The sequence below is a fragment of the Rhinopithecus roxellana genome, chromosome 9 (genome assembly GCF_007565055.1).
Source record: "Rhinopithecus roxellana isolate Shanxi Qingling chromosome 9, ASM756505v1, whole genome shotgun sequence".
Classification (NCBI taxonomy): Eukaryota; Metazoa; Chordata; class Mammalia; order Primates; family Cercopithecidae; genus Rhinopithecus; species Rhinopithecus roxellana.
Genome location: NC_044557.1, coordinates 67,676,384 through 67,703,838, shown reverse-complemented (window position 1 = coordinate 67,703,838; position 27,455 = coordinate 67,676,384). Strand labels below are relative to the sequence as shown.

The 27,455-nt window shown below is 35.7% G+C and overlaps 1 protein-coding gene and 1 pseudogene across 19 annotated transcripts in view; one reads left to right on the top strand and one right to left on the bottom strand.

Annotated features, from left to right (window-relative positions):
* The window catches only part of RIMS2 (regulating synaptic membrane exocytosis 2), a 792,768-nt gene that overhangs the window by 637,643 nt on the left and 127,670 nt on the right, over nucleotides 1–27,455 (bottom strand). The window lies entirely within an intron of this gene.
* LOC104655134 overlaps nucleotides 13,900–27,455 on the top strand; it is a 70,039-nt pseudogene continuing 56,483 nt past the window's right edge.

The following is a 27,455-nucleotide window of genomic DNA, read 5'->3' as shown; positions in this document are numbered from 1 at the left end:
ATAAGTCTACACCCAGTCAAATTATCCTTCAAAAGTCAGGAAGAAATATTTTCTCAAACAAACAAAAATTGTAAAAATGTGTCACCAGATCTGCCTTGCAAGAAATATTAAAAAGAAGTTTTTCATTTGCTTCAGCGAGAAGAAAATTATATAGATCAGAAATTCTGATGTACATTTAATAAAAGGAATAGCATTAGAGAAGGAATAAATAAGGATAAAATAAAACCTTTTATTTTTCTTATTCTTAATCTATCAGTTTGTCAAATACGGAACTGTAGCAATATTGTGTTCTGTGATAGTATTTTATGGATAAGTGAAATAAATTATAGTGATGTTATAAGGTACAGAAGAGAGGAATTGTGAATAATCTGTTACCAGGTTTACACCATTTGTGAAGTTGTACAGTGTGATTTTCAAGTGGACTTGGATTCATTATAAATAAACACTACAATCTCTTAAGCAACCACCAAAATAAAATTTTAAAAGGAAGTACAATTGATATGCTAAAAGAAGAGAGAAAATAGAATCATATAAAATGCTAAAATAAAGGGAAAGAAGAAAGAGAAAAATTAGAAGACAAAATAAGAAATAAAACAAGCGCAATAAATGCAGCACAGTTACAAATACAGTAACCATAAATCCTACTAAAAATAGTCACCTTAAATGTGAATGGTCTAAATATACCAATTAAAAAGCAGAGACTATCAGAATGGATGAAAACAAAAAGACACAATGTCTTAGTCCATTTTTGTTGCTATAAAGGAATACATTAGGCTGGGTCATTTATAATGAACAAATGTTTATTCGGCTTATAGTCCTGCAGACTTTATAAAAAGCATGGCAACAGTATCTGCATCAGATGAGGGCTTCAAGTTGCTTCCACTCATGGTGGAAGGTGAAGGGGTGCTATGCTGAGATCACACAGAAAGAGAGGAAGCAAGAAAGAGGGCAGGAGGTGCCAGGCTCCTTTTAACAACCAAAACTCATGAGAATGAACAAAATGAGAATTCACTCACCCTCCACTCCCAAGAAGGGCATTAATTTACTTATGAGGGATACACTTCCATGACCTAAACACCTCACATTAGGCTCTACTTCCCAACACTGCCATACTAGGGATCAAATTTTTACATGAAATTTGGTAGGGACAAACAAACAATAACCAAGCTATAGCCCCATGGGAATGGGGAATTAAGCAAGATTGATTGATAGGTACATATATACAGTTAGACAGAAGAAATATGACCTAGTGTTTGATAGATCAGTACAGTAATAATAGTTTACAATAATCTATTGTATATTTCAAAATAGAAGAGAATAACTCAAATGTTTCTCGCATAAAGAAAAGACAAATATTTAAGGTGATGAGCATCCCAATGACACTGATTTAATCTTACAGAATATACTAATGTATTAAATCATTACATATACCTCTAAAATTTGTATATCCATTATATATCAATAAGAAATTGAAGAAATAAATAATACCAAGCAATGTATTGTCTCTACAAGAAACTCACTTTAAACATAAACAAAAACTAGAGTATCCACATTAATTTCAAACAAAGCCAACTTTAGAGCAAGGAAAATTATCAGAGATAAATCAAGGTATTTCATAGTAATAAAAGGATGAATGCCCCCAAGAAAACATAACAATCCTTAATGTGTGCGTACATAACAACAAAGTATCAAAATACAGGAGGCAAAATCTGATACACTTGCAATGATAAAGAGATTAATCCACTGTTACAGATGCTGTTTACACAGCTATCAATAATTGACATATACAGTTGGCAGAAAATCAGTGAAGATGTAGTTGAAATGAACAGCATAAATAAAATTGATCTAATGAACATTTTATAATGCTCCATCCAACAACAACATAATACACATTCTTCTTAAGCGCCCAGGGAACATACACCAAGACAGACCACATTCTAGGCCATGAAACGCCCTTTAATACATTTAAAAGAATACAAATCATTCAAAGTATGCTCTGAGTTCACAGAGGAACTAAATAAGAAATTAACAGCAAAACTACAGTGAAAAATCTCAAAATATCTGGAAATTAAACCATACGCTTCTAAAAATACATGAGTCAAGTCTCAAAATAGATTAAAAATATGCTTAACTAAATGAAAGCGAAAATACAATCTATCAAAACTTGTGAGATGCAGCTAAATCAGTGCTTAGATGAAAATGTCTAGCATTTTAATGCATATATTATAAAACATATCTACAATCAATAAAGCTTCTACCTTAGTAAACTAGAAAAAGAAAATAAAATCTAAAGTAAGCAGAGGAAAATAAATAATAAAAGTTAAAAATCAATGAACTTGAAAATGGGCATCAATAGATAAAATAAACAATACCAAAGCTGCCTCTTTGAAAAGACCAATAAATTGATAAATTCCTAGCTAGGCTAATAAAGGAAAAAAGAAAAGACACAAATCACTAATATAAAAAATGAAAGACAGTCCATCACTTCTGATCACATGACATTAAAAAGATAAAAAAATAGTAAGAACACTATCCCAAATCTGATAATTTTGATGAAATGAACCATTTCCTTGAAAGATACAATGTACCAATGCTCACAAAAGGACATGTCTACATCTATTTCAAAAATTGAATCAATATATAAACCAAAGAAATATATACCAAATCTATAAAAGGAAAACTACAGAACTCTGATGAAATAAATATAAGAAAATTTAAATAAATAGGGAAGTATGTCATGCTCACAGATAAAAAGACTCAACATTTTTAAGATGTCAGTTCTCATGATTTGATCTATAGAAACATGGTAATCCCAGTCAAAATCTCATCAAGTTGTTTTGTGCGTATCAACAATGACTCAAAGTTTATATAAAAAGGCAAAAGACCTAGCAATCCCACTTTCTAGGTATGTAGTCAGAAGACTGAAAACATGTTCACACAAAAACCTATACATCAATGTTTCTAGCAGCTTTATTCATAATCTCAGAAAACTGAAAACAACCAAGATGTTAAGAGGTGAATGAATAAACAAACTATGGTAAATCCATACAAGGGAATACTACTCAGCAATAAAAAAGAAATAAACTACTGATATGAACAGCATGACTAAATATTAAATGTATTTTGCTAAAAGAAACAATTGAGAACTAAAAAGCTGCATAAGGTTTGATTCAAATTATATGACATTCTGGGAAAGGCAAAACTATAGATAAAGAAAACAGAGTAGAGGCTAATGGGTCAATGATAGAGGGAAGTATTAACTACAAAGAAGTCACACAAGGAAATTTTTAGAGTGTTGAAACTATTCTATAGTGCTGCTGGATAATTATGTGTTTGTCAAAACCCATGGAATTATGCATCATAAACATTAAATGTTAATGTTTGCAAAGTTTTTTAAAAAATCCCTGGAAGGAATACAAAATGTGACAAATTGATCAAATTGTATTTAAAAGGTACAATATAACCTAGTTAGTTAAAAGAGAGTGAGGAATAAAGGAGGTGTCCTAAAGAACATTAGGAAAGGATATTTTAACTAGATAATTGTAATACCAAAGACAAAAAATAACAATACATAAGCATTGTACTCTGGTAAACTTGTTTCCATACTATACAAGTTAGTAATTGTGAAACTATTCTACATTTATACTGTGGTTGAGCAATGAGTAAATAACTGCCACAGAATACAAATAAACAAAGAGAGGAGGCTAGAATGAACACTGCCTGCAGTGCTAAATTTAGAATCAGACATATCAGTATAAAATCACACATATTTACATATTTTAAAGGTAGATGATAGATGAATAAATAAATAGAGGTTGAGAAATAAATATAGATATGTGTGTCTACACAAGTTTATATATACAAGTATTTCCTCATTTTGTTTGCTGAGAGAGCCTAGAAACAGTGACATCCCAATTGCAATGAGCACATCTGGTACAAAGATCTTTGTTTCTAAATACCATTCTCCAATCAAAGACGCTTTGAGAAATGGCTAATTTTCCAGGTAGGCAGAAAAAAATACAAAGTTAACCTAGATTATCTTGTAATGCCAGAAAATAAGAAATTGTTCAAAAACATAAAAACATGGAGTATGTCAAAAAGCACAAAATCAACCGGAAAGAGTTCCCAATGGCCAAAGCTGGAACTATTTGAGGACAAACAAAAACCCCATATGGATTATAATGCTCCCTCGAAAAATAAATATCCATTAATCTGTACTGATATAGATAAATAAATAATTAGAGGAGATGGCACATATTTCCCTTACAGAAGAATGCCAAATAATAAACATTAAAGTCATGAAGAAAATAGAAAGTCATCATTAGAACATCACAGTAGTAACTGTTGTAGGTAAGATCCACTGATATATGCTACTATTAGAAATCAAAACTTAAAGGAGAAGCAATATTTGCATAGCCTCAAGTATCTCCCCCCAAATACTTATTAATTACTGTGGTTTAGATAGATGTCTAAAAATTATTTTATACTCATTCTTCAAGTGGTGGAGCTTAATTCCTCTCCCCTTAAACAGCGACTGAAATTAGTGACTCATTTGCAACTAAGAGAAAATAAAAAGGAAACAATTATAACTTTACAGCAGAGAAACCTGAGAGACACAACTCTAACAATATGATCAAAATTAGCCCCCAGTATGATGTGATACCACTGTGGTATTCTTCCAAAAACTTCAAAACTCCAGTTGAATCAGGGGAAAAATAAAAACAAACCCAAACTGAAGAACATCTATAAAAACTGAAATTAAGGAACACTCTTTTTCTTTGTTTTCACAACTTTTGCCAGTATTCTTCACAAGAATCAAAATCATGAAAACAAAGAAAGAGTGAGAAACTGTCACAAATTGGAAGAGATGAAGGAGACATGACAATTAAATGCACTTATCCTAGATTGAATCCTGGAAAAGAAAAAGAACGTCAGTAAAAAATATAGTAAAATTTGAATAAATCCTACAGTTATTTAATAGTGTTGTACCAATGCTGTTTTCTTTGTTTTGATAAATACACTGTAATTGTGTAAATTGTTGACTGCAGAAACCTAGGTGAACAAGATACAGGAACTCTCTGAACCATTTTTGCAACTCTTCTAAAAAGTTAAAATTATTTCAAAATGAAAAGTTAAAACAAAACAAAAAACCTTCCCACAAAAAACTGCAGGCCCACATGGCTTCAATGGTGAATCCTATAAAACATTTTAAAAATAAGTAATACTTATCTTTCACAAGTACTTATCTTTCACAAAAATCACACTCATTTTCAAAAAATGGAACACATTCCAACTCAGTTTGTGAAGCCAGCATTATTATTCTGATAACAAAACTAGAAAAAGTAAATTCAAGAAAAGAAAGTTTCTAATATCCTTAATGAACACAGATGCAAAAATTCTTAACACATTAGTGTGAAGTTAAACTGTAAATGAGACTCCAAGCACTCCAGACTAGATGTACTCACTGTGACTAATAGAAGAAATACCCAAATTGAGATTACAGAACAAAGCGGCCATGGTGGAGTGAAAGAAGAGTGTTTACATGCCATTTGTTCATAGAAAAGGCAAATCTAGATAAACATCCTACTTTACTCCCATAAGCCAGAACAGTTCCTGTGACCAAAGCCAAGAAAACCTGGCAAGAAATGACCCATCACTAGCCCTTTAGAAGAAACATCTCACAGAGCCTTCTAGTTTGGGTCTTAAGAAGTCACCCAATCAAGGGCTCAACTATCTTGGCCAATCAGAACTAAACAAGCTTGAATCCTTCGTTTGCATAAATAGATCTGATTGAGAACTTGGGTGAGAACTTTCCTTATGTGAGCCAAACATTCCTTTTGTTCTTTAAAGAGGACATTTTCATTTTTCTTGAAGGCTGTGCCTCCCCAAAATGCAGATTGTTGTGAGGCAGTTTTATACAGAAAAAAAAGCAAGGAGAGTGGCCAAGATTGCCAATTAGAAGGAGCTAGTGTGCATGGCTCTCAAGGAAAGGAATATAAGGGCCAAATAAATACACCTTCAACAATAACATCCAGGTACTTGCGCTGAAATTAATCAGGAAAACAACCTGACCCAAAGAGAATGAAGAAAAGCAAAACAGGGCAATGGCCCACATGGGAGCAACACAGACCCAGGGAATTCTCCCCTGCCCAAAGAAGCAGTGAGTGAATGAGTGACCCTGGGAAACCACATTTCTCCCACAGATCTATACAACCCTCAGTCAGGAGATCTCCTTGTGAACCCACTCAACCAGGGCCTTCAGTCTGACAAACCAAGCTACATGGAGTCTCAGAAGAGCAGCTGTTCAGGCATGCATGGACACCCCAGAGCGATAGATACTTGCAATTTCTGACAAAAGTAGCGGCAGTTCCAGCAAACTGGGAAGTTAGACTTCTGTGCATACCCCTAGGAAACAGACTGACTCCAGGGCACTGAGCAGCAACAGCCCGCAGGCCCCACTTCCACAGCACCTCACAAGATAAAACCAACTGGCTTGAAATTCCAGCCAGCTACCAGTAGCAGCATTGCACCTACCTAAGAAGGAGCTCCCAGGCAGTGGGGCAGGCCACCATCTTCGCTGTTAAGGCATCTTAGCCATTCCAGTCTTCACACTATGGAGAGTGTGAGCTGACCTGGAGTAGAAGGGATCCACCAGCACAGCACAGCTGCTCTACCAAAACGAGGCCAGACTGCTGCTTTAAGGGAGTGCCTGATCCTGTTTCTCCTCACTAGGCAAAGCCTCCCAACTAAGGCCTCCAACCACTCCCTGCCCGAGCTCTCCAGCCAAAAATGATCTAAATTCCCCCTGGTACAGTGCTCCTAGAGGAAGGGGTAGGCTCCCATCTTTGCTGTTTGGACAACTTAGCCATTCCAGCCTTTAGGCTTCAGAGTGTGTGACATGACTGGGGGCTGAGGTGGACCCCCAGCACAGCACAGCTGCTCAGCCAAAATGTGGCCAAACTTCTTTCTTAAGAAGGTACTGATCCTACTCCTGCTCACTGGGCAGGACCTCCTAACTGGGGTCTCCAGCCACTTCCTGCAGGTGCCCTTGGGACAATAAGAGGTCAGTACCTCCCTGTGACAAAGCTCCCAGAGGGAGGAACAGGCTGTTATCTTTGCTGTTTTGCAGCCTTCACTGGTGACACCTCCAGGTTCTGGAAAATCCAAGGTGACTAGGGACTGGAAAGGGCCCCAAGCACACTGAAGCAGCCCTATGGAAAAGTGGCCAGAGTGTTATGTGGTTGCCCATTCCCATATCTCCTCACCGGGTGGGTCATCCAGGCCTGGGCCTCCAATCACACCCCACCAGAGCTAAGTCAGTACCAACTCAGCAACTCCCTGGACAGAGCCTCCAGGGGCAACTGAAAGCCTCTCTGCCTTTTCTATAAGAAAATGTTGATAAACTTCCTTACCACCAAACCTGCCTTACAAGACATCTTGAAAGAAGCACTAAATATAGAAAAGAAAGACCACTACCACCTAATACAAAAACAAACATAAACACAAAGACCACTGTCACTGTAAAATAAGCCACACAAACAAGTCAAAATAATAACATATAAACAAGCCAACATAATAACCACACAAACAGGCCAACATAATAATCAACCAACAGCACAATGACAGGATCAAATCCACATATAGCAATACTAACCCTGAATGCAAATGGGCTAAATGTCCCACTTAAACAGCAAAGAGTGGCAAGCTGGATAAAAATGACCCAATAGTATGACGTCTTCAAGAGACCCATCTCACACATGACACTCACAGGCTCAAAATAAAGGGACGAAGAAAAATCTACCAAGCAAATGAAAAACAGAAAAAAAAGCAGGGTTGACAATCCTCATTTCAGACAGAACAGATTTCAAACCAACAAAAATCAAAAAAGACAAGGAAGGAAATTACATAACGGTAAAGAGTTCAATTCATCAAGAAGACCTAACTATTGTAAATACATATGCACCCAACACAGGAGCAACCAGATTCATAAAGCAAGTTCCTAGAGAATTACAGAGACATAGACTATGAAACAATAACAGTGGGAGATTTCAACACTCCACTGACAGAATTAGACAGATCATTGACACAGAAAATGAACAAAGATATTCAGAACCTGAACTCAGTATTGTACCAAATGGATCTCATAAACCTTTACAGAACTCTTCACTCAAAAACAACAGAATATACATTCTTCTCATCACCACAGGGAATATACTCTAAAATCAACTACATAATTAAACACAAAATAATCCTCAACAAATGTAAAATAACCAAAATCACACCAAACACACTCTCAGGTCATAGAACAATAAAAATAAAAGTCAACACAATGAAAGTCGCTCAAAACAATACAGTTACATGGAAATTAAACAAAATGCTCCTGAATGACTTTTGAGTAAATAATGAAATTAAGGCAGAAATCAAGAAGTTCTTTGAAAATAATGAGAACAAAGACACAACTTACCAGAGTCTTTGGGACAAAACTAAGGCAGTGTTAAGAGGGAAACTCACAGCACTAAAAACCTACATCAAAAGTAAGAAAGATCTCAAATTAACAAACTAACTTCACAACTCAATCAGAATTAGAGAAGCAAGAACAAATCAACCCAAAGCTAGCAGAAGATGAGAAATACAAAAATCAGAGCTGAACTGAAGGAAATCGAGACATGAAAAATCATTCAAAAGATCAACAAATCCAGCAGTTGGTTTTTTGAAAAAATTAATAGGCCACTAGCTACACTAATAAAGAAAAGATAACATCCAAATAAAAACAATTAGAAATGATGAAGGGAATGTTACTACTTATGCCACAGAAACAGGAACAACCATCAGAAACTACTACAAACACCTCTACCCACACAAACAAAAAAACTTAGAAGAGATGGATAAATTCCTGGACACATACACCCTCCCAAGACCGAGCCAGGAGAAATTGATTCCCCGAACAGACCAATAATGAGCTCCAAAATTGAATCAGTAATAAATAGCCTGAAAACCAAAAAATGCCCAAGACCTGATGGATTCACAGCGAAATTCTACCAGACGTCCAAAGAAGACATAGTACCTTTCCTACAGAAACTATATGAAATAACTGAGGAGGGAAGACGCTTCCCAGTTCATGAGGCCAGCATCATCTTGATACCAAAACCTCGAAGAGACAAGAGAAAAAAAAAAGAAAACTTCAGGCCAAAATTGTTGATGAACATGATGTAAAAATCAACAAAATACTTGCAAACTGAATCCAGCAGCACAACAGAAAGTTAATCCACCATGATCAAGTAGGCTTCATCCCCAGGATGCAAGTTTGTTCAACACATAAAAATCAGGCCGGGCACAGTGGTTCACGCCTGTAATCCCAGCACTTTGGGAAATCAAGGCAAGTGGATCACCTGAGGTCAGGAGTTCGAGACCAGCCTGGCCAACATGGCAAAAAACCCATCTATAGTATAAAAAAAAAAAATAGCCAGGCATGGTGGCACGTGCCTGTAGTCCTGGCTACTTGGGAGGCTGAGGCAGGAGAATCGCTTGCACTCGGGTGGTGGAGGTTGCAGTGAGCCAAGATGGCACCACTGCACTCCAGCCTGAGCGACACAGCGAGACTCCATCTCAAGAAAAAAAAAAAAAGGCCGGGCGCAGTGGCTCATGCCTGTAATCCCAGCACTTTAGGAGGCTGAGGTGGGTGGATCACAGGGTCAGAAGATCGAGATAATCCTGGCTAACACAGTGAAACCCCACCTCTGCTAAAAATACAAAAATTAGCCAGGTGTGGTGGCGGATGCCTGTACTCCCAGCTATTCGGGAGGCTGAGGCAGGAGAATGGCCTGAAGCTGGGAGGTGGAGCTTTCAGTGAGCCGAGATCGTGCCACTGCACTCCAGCCTGGGCGACAGAGGGAGACTCCATCTCAATAAATAAATAAATAAATAAATAAATAAATAAATAAATATGGGCAGGCGCAGTGGCTCATGCCTGTAATCCGAGCACTTTGGGAGGCCAAGGCAGGCAGGTCACCTGAGGTCAGGAGTTCCAGACCAGTCTAGCCAACATGGTAAAACTCCATCTCTACTAAAAATACAAAAATTAGCTGGACATGGTGGCAGGTGCCTGTAATCCCAGCTACTCGGGAGGCTGAAGCAGAAGAATCACTTGAACCCGGGGGGCGGAGGTTGCAGTGAGCCAAGATCACACCACCTCACTCCAGCCTGGGTGAAAGAGTGAGACTGTGCCTCAAAAAAAAAAAAAAAAAATCAATAAATATGATTCATCACATAAGCTGAACTGAAGACAAAAAACACATGATTATCTCAATAGATGTAGAAAAAGTTTTTGATAAAATTCAACATTCTTTCATGTTAAAAATTCTGAATAAACTAGGAAATGAAGGCACATACCTCAAAATAATAAGAGTCATCTATGACAAACCCACAGCCAACATTATACTGAATAGGCAAAAGCTGGAAGCTTTCCCCTTGAAAACTGACACAAGACAAGGACGCCCTCTCTCACCACTCCTATTGAACACAATACTGCAAGTCCTAGCTAGAGGAATCAGGCAAGAGAAAGAAATAAAATGCATATAAATAGAAAAAGATGAGGTCAAACTATCTCTATTTGCCAACTTATGATTCCACACCTAGAAAACCCTATACTCTCTACACAAAAGCTCAGACCTAGCAAATGGCTTCAAAAAAGTTTTAGGATACCAAATCAACATACAAAAGTCAACAGCATTTTTATACACCAACAATGTCCAAGCTGAGAGCCAAGTCAAGAACACAGTTTCATTCAGAGCAGCCACAAAAAGAATAAAATACCTAAGAATACAGCTAACCAGGAAGGTAAAAGATCTCTACAAGGAGAATTACAAAACACTGCTCAAAGAAATCAGAGAAGACAAAAACAAATGTAAAAACATCCCATGCTCATGGATAGGAAGAATCAATATCATTAAAATGCCCATACTACCCAAAACAATTTAGATTCAGTGCTATTTTTATCAAACTACCAATGACATTCTTCACAGAACTAGAAAAATCTACTTTAAAATTCATATGGAACCAAAAAAGAGGCCAAATAGCCAAGGCAATCCTAGGTAAAGAGAACAAAGCCAGCGACATCACATTACCTGACTTTGAACTATACCATAAGGCTACAGTCACTAAAACAGCATGGTACTGGTACAAAAACAAGCACGTACACCAATGAAACAGAATAGTGAGCCCAGAAATAAGGGTGCACATCTACAACCATCTGATCTTCAACAAAACTCACAAAAATAAGCAATGGGGAAAAGAATATCTATGCAATAAATGATGCTGGGTTAACTGGCTAGCCATAAGCAGAAGATTGAAGTGGGACCCCTTCCTTACCCCTTCCTTATACCATATACAACAATCAACTCAAGATGGATTAAAGACTTAAATATAAAACCCAAAACTATAAAAACCCTGGAAGAAAACCTAGGCAATGCCATCCTGTACATAGGAACAGGCAAAGTTTTCATGGCAAAGACACCAAAAGCAATTGCAACAAAAGCAAAAATTGACAAATGGGATCTAACTAAATTTAAGAGTTTCTGCACAACAAAAGAAACTATCAACAGAGTAAACAGACAACCTACAGAATGGGAGAAAATATTTGTGAACTATGCATCTGACAAAGATCTAATATCCAACATCTACAAGGAACTTAACCAAATTTACAAGAGAAAAACAAGCAAGTCCATTAAAAAGTGGGCAGAGAGCATGAACAGACACTTCTCAAAAGAAGACATACATGCAGCCAACAAGCATATTAAAAAAACAAAAACAGCTCAATTCACTGCTCATTAGAATGATATTTTGGGCTGTGTTCCACTTGTTCTCACTGTTTTTCTTTTTTTGGTTCCTTTTTTTCTGTTCTTTTTTGGGTTACTGCAGCATATTTTATTATTCTAGTACTTCATTTTCTTTCATCTGTAGTGTTTGGGGCACATCTCTTTTCATAGTTTTCTAGGAATATGTGTGTGTGTTTATGTGTGTGTGTGACTTATCATAGTCTTTCAACATCTTACCACTCTAAGTAGCATGTAGAAATTTTTTTTTTTTTTTTTTTTTTGAGGTGGAGTTTTGCTCTTGTTGCCCAGGCTGGAGTGCAACGGCACGATCTTGGCTCACTGCAACCTTTGCCTACCTGGTTCTAGTGATTCTCCTGCCTCAGCCTCTCAAGTAACTGAGATTACAGGTACCTGCCACTATGCCCAGATAATTTTTGTATTTTTAGTAGAGGCAGGGTTTCACCATGTTGGCTTGGCTGGTCTGAAACTCCTGACCTCAGATGGTCTGGCCACTTTGGCCTCCCAATGTGCTGGGATTACAGGCATGAGCCACCACACCCAGCCACATCTAGAAATATTATTATTTTATAAGCCTCTCTACCTGTCCTCTTTGTTATATAGTTGTCTTAAATATTCCTTTATATACTTTGAGAAACCCATCAGTGCTGTAATTTTCTTTCAGCCATCAAACATAAAGAACTCAAAAGGAAAATATTCTCTTATAATTACCCAAATACTTACTCTTTCTATTGCTCTTTCTTCATTATGGTTGTTCTAAGTTTCCTGTTATTATTTCCTATCTTTCTGTTTCTAAAACTGCCTTTATTCATTCTTTTAGAGCAAGCCTGTGGATAACAAATGTTCTTAGATTTCCTTCATCTGAGAATGCTTTGTATTTCACCTTAACTCTTGAAGGATATTTTTGATAGATTTAAGATTTTGAATTTACAGTTCTTTTGTTACAGCATTTCAAAAATGTAACCATTTACTTCCAGTCTTTATGGGTTTTGATGAGAAATCTGCTTTCATTTGAAAAAATCTGCTGCTGTTCTCCTAGTCAAAATATTATTACTCCTATGTTAGGCATCATTTCTTTCTGGCTGCTTTCGAGAATTTTTTTTTTTTTTTTTTTTTTTTTTTGTCTTCAGTTTTCAGAAATTTGATTATGATGTATCTCAGCCGGAATTTCTTTTGGTTTGGACTGACATTGGTTCACTCAGTTTCTTGAATCTGTATGTTTATGACTTTCCCCCAATTTGTGAAGCTTTTGCTCGTATTTCTTCAAAATTTCTTTTTAGTTTTGTGCTCTTCTCCTTTTTTTCTGGGACTCTGAGGATACATATATTAGATATTTTACTCCCCATCTCCCTGCCTTCCTTTGTACTGCCAGAGTATCCAAGATGGTTCATTTGTTAATTTCTTTTTTCTGTTCATCAGATTTTAAAATTGGTATTACTCAGGTTTCAAGTTTATAGTTTATTTCCTATTTCATCTTGTTCTGCTATTGAGCTCATCTAGTATGGTTTTTGGTTATTCCATTTTTTAGTTCTAAAGTGATAGCCTTTTAATGATAGCTGCTTTAAAATATTTGGAATTAATCATCATCTATATCATCTTAGTGTTGGCATATGTTAATTGTATTTTTTCACTGAAATTGAAATTTTCCTAGTTCTGAATATGACAAGTAGTTTTAAATGGTATCCTGTACCTTTTACATATTATTTTATGATACCCTTCTTCCTATTTTTTACTTCCTGTTAGATGACATATACATATCTTTGCTTATTTTTGTGGGCTGCAGTTCAAATGTCAGTTTAGTTTTCAAAGCCTTTCCAATGTGCTTCTGGTCTGCCCCACTTATGTGTTATCCCGAAGCCAATCTAAAACCTGGGAGTTATTTTATACCACTGCTGAGTTCTTAAAGTGTTTGCTGTTTTGATTTTGGTCAGCTTCTTGCATTGTCTGTTCAGGGATCTGTCCAGGACTTCATATGCAGATTATAAAAATTCTTCCCTCTAACACTCTCAGTAATCCTCCTTCAGCTCTCTAATTGAGAGGACATGGTATTCTGGCTCATGATTGCATCATGGGGATGAAGGAGAGGGTCTGTCCACAATCTGTTGGCTGCAGCACCCAGTTGCAGCCGGTGTGGGTTGGGGGTGAAGAGGTACTATCTCATTACTGAAGGGCAAGGATGCAATACAGTTTCTGCTGAGAACCTGTATCTGGGAACAGGGGCCTCTCTCACTATTGCAGGGCAAGGATAAAAGGGCTCTTACCACAATCCCCACAGGTATGGAGTGGGTGCTGCTTGGTTTTTCAGGCTGTGGTTGGTGGACAGAGCTCTGCTCACAATCTGGGAAGCTGCAGTGCTCCGTGGGGAGAGGAAGGAGTCTCTGTTTTTATGCTGTTTTCCTGGAGCAGGCAAGTACAATCAAAATGTTTTTGTTCTGTTGGCTGTCCTTTTTCTGATCCTTTAGCTAGAGACAGCAGGCTTTCCTTGGGACTTTTTTTTTTTTTTTTTTTTTTTTTTTAGTATGTGTCTGTTGATGTTTCTGGGTTGTGGGTCTCTTTAGTGCCCATGCTGGGGTATAGAGAGGGCAAAACAAACAAAAAGAAAAACCCAGGGGCCAGCCACAGTGCCTCACACCTGTAATCACAGTACTTTGGGAGGCTGAGGTGGGCAGATTACCTGAGGTTGGGAGTTCCAGACCAGTCTGACCAACACGGAGAAACTCCATCTCTTCTAAAAATACAAAATTAGCTGGTCGTTGTGGCACATGCCTGTAATCCCAGCTACTCGGGAGGCTGAGGCAGGAAAATTGCCTTAACCCAGGAGGCGGAGGTTGCAGTGAGCCAAGATCATGCCATTGCACTCCAGGCCTGGGCAACAAGAGTGAAATTCCGATTCGAAAAAAAAAAAAAAAAAAAGAAGGGATCTCACTCCCACTCACTCCCAGGGGTTTTCTCTTGAAGTTCCTATCCAGTCCACTTTATTTTCTTTCTCTTGTAAGGTCTTCTATTAGTTGCTTTTTGAATTTTGTCTAGAGTTTTAAAATTGCAATTAGTAGAGAAAATAAAGTGGAGTGCGCATACCCAACTTGTCTGGAACCAGCCATAGTTTATTTACTGTTCGCTTAATGTTTTGTTTCCTCACCAGTTTATTTTCCCCAATGCCTTATATAAAGTACCTAATTTGTTAATATTACAATGATTAAACAAAATTAATTACAGGTAACTCTGGATTGTGAAATTGTTTGAGGTCTAGATAGTATACATGCAGTTGCTCAGTAACTTTGGAGAGCCTGAATCCATGAAGAGAGTTGTAAATTTGGCACCCAGTTACATAAAAGAGCAGGTGCATTTAGGTTTTGAAAAGCACTAGGTTGACATAAATTAAAAGCACCTAAAGTATGCTTCATCTAAATTTAAAGCATGAAGAAAGGTATAAATGATTATTTTTTCTACACCAAATAAAATGAGCTTAACTGATTACTATTTTGGGTTGACAATCATTATGTTATAGCATGTGAAGTCAGTAGTTCTCCACTGTAAAACTGATCTCTCTTTTTACTTTCTTGATGAACTCTTAAAGGACATCTGTTGCAGGAAGTCAGGGACCCTGAATGGAGGGACCAGCTGGAACCAAGGCAGAAGAACAAAAATTGTGAAGATTTCATGAACATTTATCAGTTCCCAAAATTAATACTTTTATAATTTCTTATACCTGTCTTTACTGCAATCTCTGAACATAAATTGTGAAGATTTCATGGACATTTATCACTTCCCCAATCAATACTCTTATAATTTCTTATGCCTGTCTTTAATCTCTTAATCATGTTATCTTCATAAGCTGAAAATGTACATCACCTCAGGACCGCTATTGTACAAATGGATTGTAAAACATGTGTGTTTGAACAATATGAAATCAGTGCACCCTGAAAAAGAACAGAATAACAGCAATTTTCAACGAACAAGGAAAGATAACCATAAGATCTGACTGCCTGCGGGGTCAGGCAGAATAAAGTCATATTTTTCTTCTTGCAGGGAGCCTATAAATGGATGTGCGAGTAAGAGAAATATCGCTGAATTCTTTTCCCAGCAAGGAATATTAATAATTGAAACCCTGGGGAAGGAATGCATTCCCGGGGGTAGGTCTATAGACGGCTGCTCTGTGAGTGTCTGTCTTATGCGGTTGAGATAAGGACTGAAATATGCCCTGGTCTCCTGCAGTACCCTCAGGCTTACCAGGATCGGGAAATTCCAGCCTGGTAAATTCCAGTCAGACCAGTTGTCTGCTCTCAAACCCTGCTTCCTGTAAAGATGTTTATCAAGACAATGCGTGTACAGTGGGACATAGACCCTCATCAGTAATTCTAATTTTGCCTTGCCTTGTGATCTTTATTGCCCTTTGAAGCATGTGATCCTTGTGACCTACTCCCTGTTCGTACACCCCCTCCCCTTTTAAAATCCCTAATAAAAACTTGCTGGTTTCACAGCTCAAGGTTGCCATCATGGTCCTACCAATATGTGATGACACCCCTGGAGGCCCAGCTATAAAATTTCTCTCTTTGTACTCTTTCTCTTTATTTCTCAGACTGGCCGACACTTAGGGAAAGTAGAAAGAACCTATATTGAAATATTGGGGGCTGGTTCCCCCAGTAGACATCAATATTTTTTATGGTATTAGATCAATATATGCATTACTGGAAAACATTCAGTTGTATCATTTTTATGTGAAACAGCTGCTTAGAATAATTTAAACTTGTTTGTAGTTTTTTATGTTGTGTCCTATATTACATTATTGTAATAATTGTTTGCTGATGTTCATATTTTTGCAGTTAGTCTGGAATATTTAGTTATTATTACTACATTTTTCTTTCTTGGCTGCTGCTAGTATATTGCTTCTTCAATGACTGCCCTATTCATTTTTTATACACATCAAAGAAAAACTGGCAGTAAAGAATAATTGCAATTAGTTGGTAACAGAAGAGGTTGACAGCTTTGTAACCATGCTTTATTAAGAACTGAATATCTTCAATCTATGAATCAAAACTCAGGTTTTCAACATTCAACAATTCTCTTAATACAAATACCTGAATGAAACATTTTCATGAGAGTTAACACATATATTTAAATTAAACTGTGTCCCTATGCTTCAGATAATGTACCATCTAAAGTGTTAATATATAGAGAATTTATAATTCACTTATGCACTTAAAAAACCTTTATCACGTACTTATTATATGACAGGTATTTTGCTAGGTCTTGAAGTCATAAAGATGAATGAAACATGTTTCCTATTATCAAGGAGTTCATACCCTATTGAGAAAAGATAAATATATGAACAGTTAACTCTACTAGTGTGTGTATATATATATTTACACACACATACACATATATACACATAATAAATGTATGTCTACATTTTATATGTATTATATAATGTATTCATGTATGTATGCATCTATCTATCATAAAAGCAGAATAATGTTACAAAGCCAGCAGGACTACAAACTATGTAGTTCATTGATGTACAATTATAACTACATCAGACCTGCCTGCATTCAATAAATGTCTGTTAAATGTTTGCTGAATTAACATAGATAATTTTAACTTACTTTGCTTTCTTTCATCATTATACCCTTTATCACTGTGATCTCCAGATGTCACTCAAACTATTCAAGCTTTGGTTCATACTGTGTTAAACAGGCTTTATCATTAGAAATAATTCTCCCTTTATATGTTGTTCTAAGGACAACAAATAAACACATGGGAAAGCATTTTGTAAACTGTAAGTTACTGCGTTAGGTAATGTAAAGAATTCTATCCTTGATTTTATGCTGTTGTATGAATAAAAAGACAAAAGCAAAATGTTATATTATTAAATCCATTTTTCATTTCTGCCTTCTCAGTGCTCTGTTCTAGAATGTAGCTCTTGAACCAGAATGTGAACTTATTGTGGGCAGGATACTTTGAGTCTTAGTATCTACCTTATTCAGTACTCCTTAAGTGCCCTGACTTTGTGCCTGATATAGTAGGTGCTTAAAAAATGTTGATGGACAACTTTGCTTTGTGCACATGTACCCTAGAACTTAAAGTATAATAATAAAAAAAAAAGAAGGTTGCATTATACTGCAAAATAAACAAACACTCCTGCCCCAGCCCTTTACATAGCCAACCTCCTTCCCCCTAAAAACACTGTATGAGTTAGTAGCAGGATGAACAAGAAAGACAGCCAGTTGAAGTAAGAAATAAAATTAAAGAATCTGACAGGATATAAACTGATTATATTTAAAAAGTAAAAATGCTATTTTTACATATTTACTTTATTTCCTTTACCCTTCCACATTCTTCTGCCAAAAAGGGGCTTAGTATTTTCTGTGCACCATTTTATTTGTGTGTATATGTATGTGTCTATAAATATTCATTGGTTAAAATCAGAAAATACAGATATGTATAAAGATGAAAACCACTCATAAGACTTATCTTTTAAATTGAGGATAAGAGTCCCTACCATTAGAGTGAAGAGGATTAAATGAATTAATATTTGTAAATACTTAGAATAGTGCCTGATACATAGTAAGTCATTATATAAAATGTTTGTGTATTAAATAGAATAAAATCAAACAAGCAAATGATATCCACTATTAATATTACACATATACACATGCATAGCAAAGTTAGATTATTCCCTGAAGAATTTCACGGTGACAGTAAGCAAAAGAAATTCTTATATAAAGGGAGAGTTATTACGAGGAATTGGCTCACGTGATTATGGAGGCTGAGAAGTCCCACAGTCTGCCATTTGCAAGCTAGGAAATCAGTGTTGTAACTCAGTCAGAGTCCGAAGGCATGAGAACTAGTGGAGCTGAGGATACAGATCTCAGTCCGAGGGATGTCCTAGCTTAAGCAGGCAGGCAGTCAGCAAATGGGGAGAATTCCTCCTTCCTCTGCCTTTTATTTGGTTCAAGCCCTCAACTGATTGCATAATGCAACACACACTGGGAAGGGCAATTCACTTTACTGAGTTTAGCTTTTCAAATGCTAATCTCATCTGGAAACACCTCAAGATAATGTTTAATCTGGGCATCCTTTGGCCAGTCAAGTTGACACATCAAATTAACTATCATAATGGGTTTTGTTTGTGAGTTTCGCTTACTATGGGTTTGTAGCTTTTAGCCATTTAAACTAGAGAGGTCCTTAGAAGTGAGTCTTTCTTTTACAATTAACATTAACTTAGTCTATTCTGGATTTAATTGATCATATTTTCCCTTTTAAATTTCTTTTCTCTTAGACACTGAGAAAAATCCCTCTTGTACCATTGTGCTGAAGGTCATCAGAGGATATTTATTTAATGTGATAGATCTCCCTAGAGGTAGAGGTCTGAACTTGATACTTGATAACCTCTAGTTCCTTTCTTTAAAAAAAAAAAAAAAAAAAAAAAAAACTGAAGAAACCCTACTTTAATATTTATGTCTGTACCAAGAAAATGATTCAACATTTATTGAGAGCCAATTATTTGCCATACATACTACATATTTTTATAATTAGAAATTATTTCAAACATCTAAAAAATTTTATATAGCCATAAAATGTGTTCTGTACTTTATTATTTTACTTAATCCCAACTACCAGTCTATAAAGTAGCTATTGTAGTCCCCATTTTTACAAATGGGTAATAAAATGGTTAAATAACTTACTAGGGATGAATGTTAGGGCTAGCATAAAACCTCAGTCTGCTTGACTCAGAAGCCCATACTCTTTCATATAAAAACCAGCAAAACCACACTGGGAGATCATGTTGCTTTTTTTTAACCATCAATATGTCAGATCAAATCTGTCACCTGCATTTGCTTTGAGACTGTCTTATGGATAAAACAGAGACAGTGTCTTTCTTTACTCTTTTCAAGTTGTTTCAGAAATTCTCATTATTTTAAGTGCTCTCATATGTTGTGACAGCAGGTTCGTTTGTCAGCCATCCTGTTCAGAATAAATAACCTGTACTACGCCAGCATGATTTATTGCTGCTACTTCCTTTCTTTATGTTTTGAGTAATTTTATCACAAAAGGACATAAAGTGTTTTAGACATGTGCAAATGCCTGAGTGACTAGAGCAGTTTCCCTGGCTGTTTAGCCAACTGCCTGTGGCTGGTGTTCCATTTGATAGCAGGGGAGAGAAGATAGGAGAGCACATAAGGTTATCAAATAAGGTAGATAGACTGAATCACAGCACCCTTGTTAAACAGGTGGTGCTAATTGCAAATCCCTTTTCTTGAGGACTATTGAAAACGGAATTTGCATCTGTGTGTATGAGATTGCTCAATCTATGACCTGGCTACAATCATAGTGTACAGTGGGTGGTTACTTTTTTTAAACCCAGATGGCATCTTAAAAATGTTACATATATGTAATTATTTTAAAAAGTGAAAAATAGAAACAGGAAAGATAAAATTCCCCACAATCTTGACACTGTCACTCAAATACTAATAACATTTTTATGTGTTTTGCATTTGTCTTTTTAAAATGTTATGCATTAAAAAAACACTTAGAGGTAATCTTCCAGATAGTATCTTCACATTTCTTCTGGACTCAAGGTTTATATGACTTATAGTGATGATGCTGAAAAATTTCAGAATATAATGTATGTGTCATTGTTTGTATTTATTTAATCAGACATAGATACCTTTCTAACACTAATTTGTTGCTCTACTTTAAATCATAAATTCTTATAATCCACTACAGCAAAAGTATTTTTTCTTCTTTCATAATTTACTTTTGTCTTCTCTTCCATAAAGGGTGATAACCTTATTCTTTGTGAATAATTTTTCTACTGTTAGAAATATACTTTTCTCTACAAATCTCTAGAAATTAATGATAATTTTAAAAAAAGATACTATGGCAAATCACAATATTTTTGGATTATTTTTATACACACAAGCATTAAATATATCATTTGGGAACCAATTATTTTTGGTTACACTGATAGTCCAGTAAATTAAGTTTCTGTACTCATATTCTATTATATAACTTAGGTACTTAGAAACAATAAGAGTTAATTTCAGTTTTATTTTTTCTACTGTACATATATGATCAAAATGTACATAGATGTCTCAAAAATACAACCATTTCTCCTACATCCATTTGTTCTGATGTTTGTGAATATTTACTATGTGCCAAGCATTGTTCAAAAATTTTGGGTCCCAGAGATAAATGTAAAAAGTAAAGTAGGGGTTCCTCTTCAAAGACTTTCCTCCCCATCTAATTAGGAATAAATAGTAACTTCTCTTAGAAGCAAAATTTATTCAAGGACCTGTGCTAACATTCTTAAATATCTGCTAGCCATAATGAAAAAATCAATGAACTTTATGTTCTTAGCTCCCATAATTTAGCCTAAATATTTGCCCTGGCATGCTTATACTGGTACAAGCAAGCATTAGGTCATAGCCTATTCCTCTTCCTTATTTGAAGGTGTTTTTACCTTTCTCAACATTCCACAAGTTACTTCCTCCTTCCTTTGTTCTCCTCTGCCTTTGCCTCTTTTAAACAGTTCTAAGTTGCTAACCAATCAGGACAAATACAGAATGTGAGGTTCCGTTCCAGCCAACAGAAACCAGACATAGCAGTAGGGTGGTCTTGACCCTGTCTCCTTTGTTCAGTGTACTCTCATGGCAAAACTGCTGGCAGGTGTATCCTTTCTGCAGGAAGTAAAAATGGTCTTGCTGAGGAAATTAAATTTATGTTCAAGCGCTACTTCTTTACGGCAACAAGAAACAAGCATTTCTAACATAAATAAGACATAATCCCTACTTTCAGGGGAATCACATAAAATTATTAGGACTTCATGTGTAATATTTATTTGACTATATTTTTCAATTTACTGTTTTATTATTTTTATTTAAATTTCATTTATTTAGTTTCAAATATATAATATAGTCACATAGTTCAAAAATTACAAAAAGTATGGAGTGAAATTTTCCTTCCCACATCATTGTTCTATCTACCTATTCTTCTCCCTTAGGATAATATGTTCACAGTAAATACTTAAAGGAATAATTTTTTTAAAATTTGAAAAGAAAATTTAGTTTTGAAAAGGGTGTTCTTATTTACTGAGTAATTGCTATATGCCAGGCACTTTCTATATATCTTATTTAATGCACTTACTATCCTTTATCTGGTATGATCACAATTTTATTAATTATAAACAGAAACTCAATGAAATAAAGTAAGTTCCTGATGATCACATAAATACCAAATAATGTAACTAAGAATAGCGACTAGGTCTGTCTAAATCTCCTTTGCCCATTCTCTTTGCACTCTCTTACACAAAATTAATGTTTTGGAATTCCAGTTGCTTACATTAATCGGTTGCTGTCATTTTTCCCTTGGATGATGGATAAAAAACAGGTTTTCACCACAAACTAATAATGATAAACTTGAGTAAGCAGTCATAGAAATTTGGGGATATATATGTTTTTAAATGATGTAGTCAACATTCAGTTTTTCATATTCATCTAAAACAAGAATTAAAAGTAATTTGTGTTGAGTTTTCATTATGGGTTTATTGTCATATATATGTTTAACTTAGAAAAAAATTTAAGCTTGTATTCCCTGAGCAAATATCATCTAGCAGTGAAGGAACATCTTTGGTGTCAGATGAAAAACAATTTGACATTGAAAAGTTGCCACATACACAACCTGGATTGATTATTGTAACATTTATTGACTACTTTTAATATGGAAAATATTTCAGCATTCATTGACAATCACTTTATTGACCAACAGTTTGACAAATGTTACCTTATTATTCATAAGTATAGTGGCTCATTCTCATAGGCAAGGGTGGTGACAGCTAGAGTTTAGGAGCAATAGTTTCTAAAACACTAGTCTGTATGTTATAGGTAAAATGCAAAAATAAGTCCATTTATAGGTGTATATAAATGATAAAATATTTGGTATTATACAGAAAATTATGTGTTTGTTTCATAGAAATGTTCATATTCTCCCTTTGAGTATTTCCAGCTATGTACATGTATCTTGTAGCACAAAAATACATAGCCTTTTCTAGGAACTGTTATAAAAGTAGAGAAGCCAAAATGCAGATTAAAGGGAGAATCCTATGGGCAAGCAGTAGTAGTGGTAGCTTTGAGTACTGATGGTAGAGGTGAAGGAAGCGAGAAAGTGGTTGGTCTTTGTCATGTGTTATTTCATTTAGGTTTACATTTACAGAGAAAGTAGAAGTCTTTCTCTCAGTGATCTGTTTTCTTCTCCTGCCTCCTTTTTGTAGTTCTGATTTATTTTACTGCTCTTTCTTTTCTTCCCCACTGTTTACTACCCTTGAATGCAGAAGATTTTTTTTCTGCTGCTTAAAAGTTTGATTTTGATTTTGTTCTTAGAATATTTTTCCTTAATTCAGACCCAAATATTGGGAATTTCCCCAAGATTCCAAACATTTATTTGCATATCTTTACTTCTTAAGTATGTTAATATCTACATAATTTCTCTAATAAGATAAATATTTAAATATATTTTCATGATTCTTTGATGTACAACTACTCTCCCTCAACCACAATGTTGATATCATCTAGAATTTTAGCTTGGTTTTTAAAAAATACAACTTTGCTTTTTTTTTCTGAAATAGGCAGTTTTTACAAAACAGACAATAATAAATTTTACAAAGATACTTTTCTAAGATAATCTTACTTCATATATTTCTTGCCATATCTCTTGGTTTTGGTTCTCTTGTTACTTAAGAGCGTTTCCTCTTTTCAAGTACTCACTGTTTTCCACATTGGTTTTGTTTTTTGTTTTGTTTTGTTTTGTTTTGTTTTGTTTCCAGTAAAAAGTGAAGTTATTGACTCAAATAACACGGGAACATATCCAGAAATGGATTGGCTTCAGGCATATCTGGATCTAGAAGTTCAAACACTGTCATTCAGGCAACTTTTCTTTCTCTACCTTTTTGCCTCTCTTTGTCTGTTTTACAGACAAGTTCCCTCTATGTGGTAGTCAAGATGGGTGACAATATCCCTGAACCAAATTCTCAAGCTTAGCGACCATGAGTGAAAATAGGTTTGTCTTCCAATGTCCTTGCATTACCCTCAGAGAAAACTCTCATTTGCTCCACTTGGGTCATGTGTTCATTCTTAAAGTAGTCCCCCAGCTGGGAAGACTGCACATGTGAACTGAATGATCTGGGTAAGTACTCATCTGTGTGAAGATGACAGGATACTGCCATTGAGAGGCCCCTAAGGAAACATGTAGTCAGGGAATAGTTTCTCTAGAGGAATCAGAAGAAGAGGGGTGGGAAATGGGATGGATAGACAAAAGTCATAGTTACTACAGCCTTGAAAATGGTCTCACAGAATAATTCCCTTCCTCTCATCCTACCAGATTCTGCCTTTTTTGTAAGTGTCTGGGTCTCTCCAGCTTCAGAAAACTTCTTTTCATCCTGTCCCTACTCTAATGTCTTTTACAACATACATTAACTGTAATGCCAATTTAAAAATTAATCATATGCCTTACTGTGTTCTTCCCCAAACCATTTCCTTAGGGTTTTTGTAATAGTTATCTTTTCTGCTTCTCTCCCTCCTCCCACCCTCTCCATCCAAGTAGATCCTAGTGTTTGTTGTTTCCTTCTTTGTGTTTGTAAGTTATAATTTAGCTTCCTCTTATAAGTGAGAATATGTGGTATTTGGTTTTCTGTTCCTGCATTACTTAGCCTCCAGCTCCATCCATGTTCCTGCAAAAGATATGATCTCATTTTTCATGGCCACATGAAAGTCCATGGAGTATGTGTACCACATTTTCTTTATCTAGTCTGTCACTGATGGACATTCAGGTTGATTCCATGGTCTTTCCCATTGAGAACAACATTGCAATGAACATTTGCATACATGTGTCTTTATGGTGAAATGATTTATATTCCCATGGGATTGCTGGGTCAAATGGTATTTCTGCTATTAGCTCTTTGAGGAATTGCCATACTGCTTTCCACAATGGTTGAACCAATTTACACCCCAACCAATGCTTTATAAGTGTTCCATTTTCCCTGCAACCCTGCCAGCATCTGTTATTTTTTGACTTTTCAGTAATAGCCATTCTGACTGGTGTGAGGTGGTATGTCATTGTGGCTTTGATTTGCATTTCTCTAATGATCACTGATACTGAATTTTTTTCATATGCCTGCTGAACGCATATACATCTTCTTTTGAGAAGTGTCTGATCATGTACTTTGCCCACTTTTTAATGGGCTTGTTTGTTTTTCTCTTATAAATTTGTTGAAGTTCCTTGTAGATGCTGAATATTAGACCTTTGTCAGATGCATACTTTGCAAATATTTTCACCCATTCTATAGGTTGTCTGTTTACTCTGTTGATAATTTCTTTTGCTGTGCAGAAGCTCTTCAATTTAATTAGATCACATGTCAATTTTTGCTTTTGTTGAGATTGCTTTTGGTGTCTTTGTCATGGAATCTTTCCCCATTTCTATGTCCAGAATGGTATCAACTAGGTTTTCTTCCAGGGTTTTTATAGTTTTGGGCTTCACACTTAAGTCTTTAATCCATCTTCAGCTGAATTTTGGGTATGGCATAAGGAAGGAGCTTCAATCTTCTGCATATGGCTAGCCAGTTAGCCCAGCATCATTTATTGAATAGGAATTCTTTTCCCCATTGCTTGTCTTTGTCAGTTTTGTCGAAGATCAGATGGTTATAAACATGTGGTCTTATGTCTGGGCTCTCTATTCTATTCCATTGGTCTATTTGCCTGTTTTCATATCCGTACCATGCTGGTTGGTTACTGTAGCTTTGTAGCATGGTTTGGACTTGGGTAACGTGATGCTGCCAGCTTTGTCCTTCTTACTTAGGATTGCCTTGGCTATTTGGGCTTTTTGGTTCCATATGAATTTTAAAATAGATTTTTCTAGTTCTATGAAGAGTATCATTGGTAGCTTGATAAGAATAGCACCAAATTTATAAATTGCTATGGGGAGTATAGCCATTTTAATGATATTGATTCTTCCTATTCATAAGCACAGGATGTTTTTCCATTTGTTTTTGTCTTCTCTGATTTCTTTGAGCAGAGTTTTACAATTCTCATTGTAGAGATCTTTTACCTCCCTGGTTATCTGTATTCCTAGGTATTTTATTTTTTGTGTGGCAATTGTGGATGGTACTACCTTTCTGATTTGGCTCTCAGATTGGTTGTTATTGGTGTGTGGAAATACTAGTGTTTTTTTTTTTTTACAATGACTTTGTATCCTGCAACTTTGTTAAAGTTGTTTATCAGCTAAAGGAGCTTTTGGGCCTAGACTATGGGGTTTTCTAGATATAGAATCATGTCATCTGCAAATAAAGATAGTTTGACTTCGTGTCTTCCTATCTGGATGCCCATTATTTCTTTCTCTTGCCTGACTGCTCTGGCTAGGACTTCCAAAACTATGTTGAATAGAAGTGGTGAGAGAGGGCATCCTTGTCTTGTGTCAGTTTCCAAGGGGAATGCTTCCAACTTTTGTCCATTCAATATAATGTTGGCTGTGGGTTTGTCACAGGTGGCTATTATTATTTTGAGGTATGTTCCTTCATTTCCTAGTTTATTCAGAGTCTGTAACATGAAAAAATGTTGAATTTTATCAAAAGCCTTTTCTGTATCTATTGAGACAATCAAGTGTTTTTTTTTGTCTTCAGTTCAGCTTATGTGATGAATCATATTTATTGATTTTTATGTGTTGAACCAAACTTGCATCCCGGGGATGAAGCCTACCTGATCATGATGGATTAGCCTTCTATTGTGCTGCTGGATTCAGTCTGCAAGTATTTTGTTGATTTTTACATCAGTGTTCATCAACAATTTTGGCTTGAAGCTTTCTTTTTTTTTATCATGTCTCTTCCAGGTTTTGGTATCAAGATGATGCTGGCCTCGTAGAATGAGTTGGGAAGTATCCCTCCTCCTTGATTTTTTCAAGTTTCTGTAGGAATGGTACCACGTCTTTTTTGGACATCTGGTAGAATTTGGCTGTGAATCCATCAGGTCTTGGGTGTTTTTGGTTTTCGGGCTATTTACTACTGATTCAATTTTGGAGCTCATTATCGGTCTGTTCATGTAATCAATTTCTTCCTGGCTCAGTCTTCAGAGGGTGTGTGTGTCCAGGAATGTATTCATCTCTTCTAAGCGTTCTAGTTTGTGTGCATGGAGGTGTTTGTAGTAGTTTCTGATGGTTGTTTTTATTTCTGTGGTGTCAGTAGTAACATTCCTTTCATCATTTCTAATTGTGTTTATTTGGATGTTCTCTCTTTTCTTCTTTATTAGTCTAGCTAGTGGCCTGTTTTGTTAAATTTTTTAAAAATCAACTCCTGAATTTGTTGATCTTTTGAATGATTTTTCGTATCTTGCTTTCCTTCAATTCATCTCTAATTTTTGTTATTTCTCATCTTCTGCTAGCTTTGGTGTTGATTTGTTCTTGCTTCTCTAATTCTTTCAGTTGTGAAATTAGGTTGTTAATGTAAGATCATTGTAACTTTTTGATGTGGGCATTTAGTGCTATGAATTTCCCTTTTAAGACTGTTTTAGCTGTGTCTCAGAGACTCTGGTAAGTTGTATTTTTATTCTCATTATTTTCAAATAACTTCCTGATTTCTGCCTT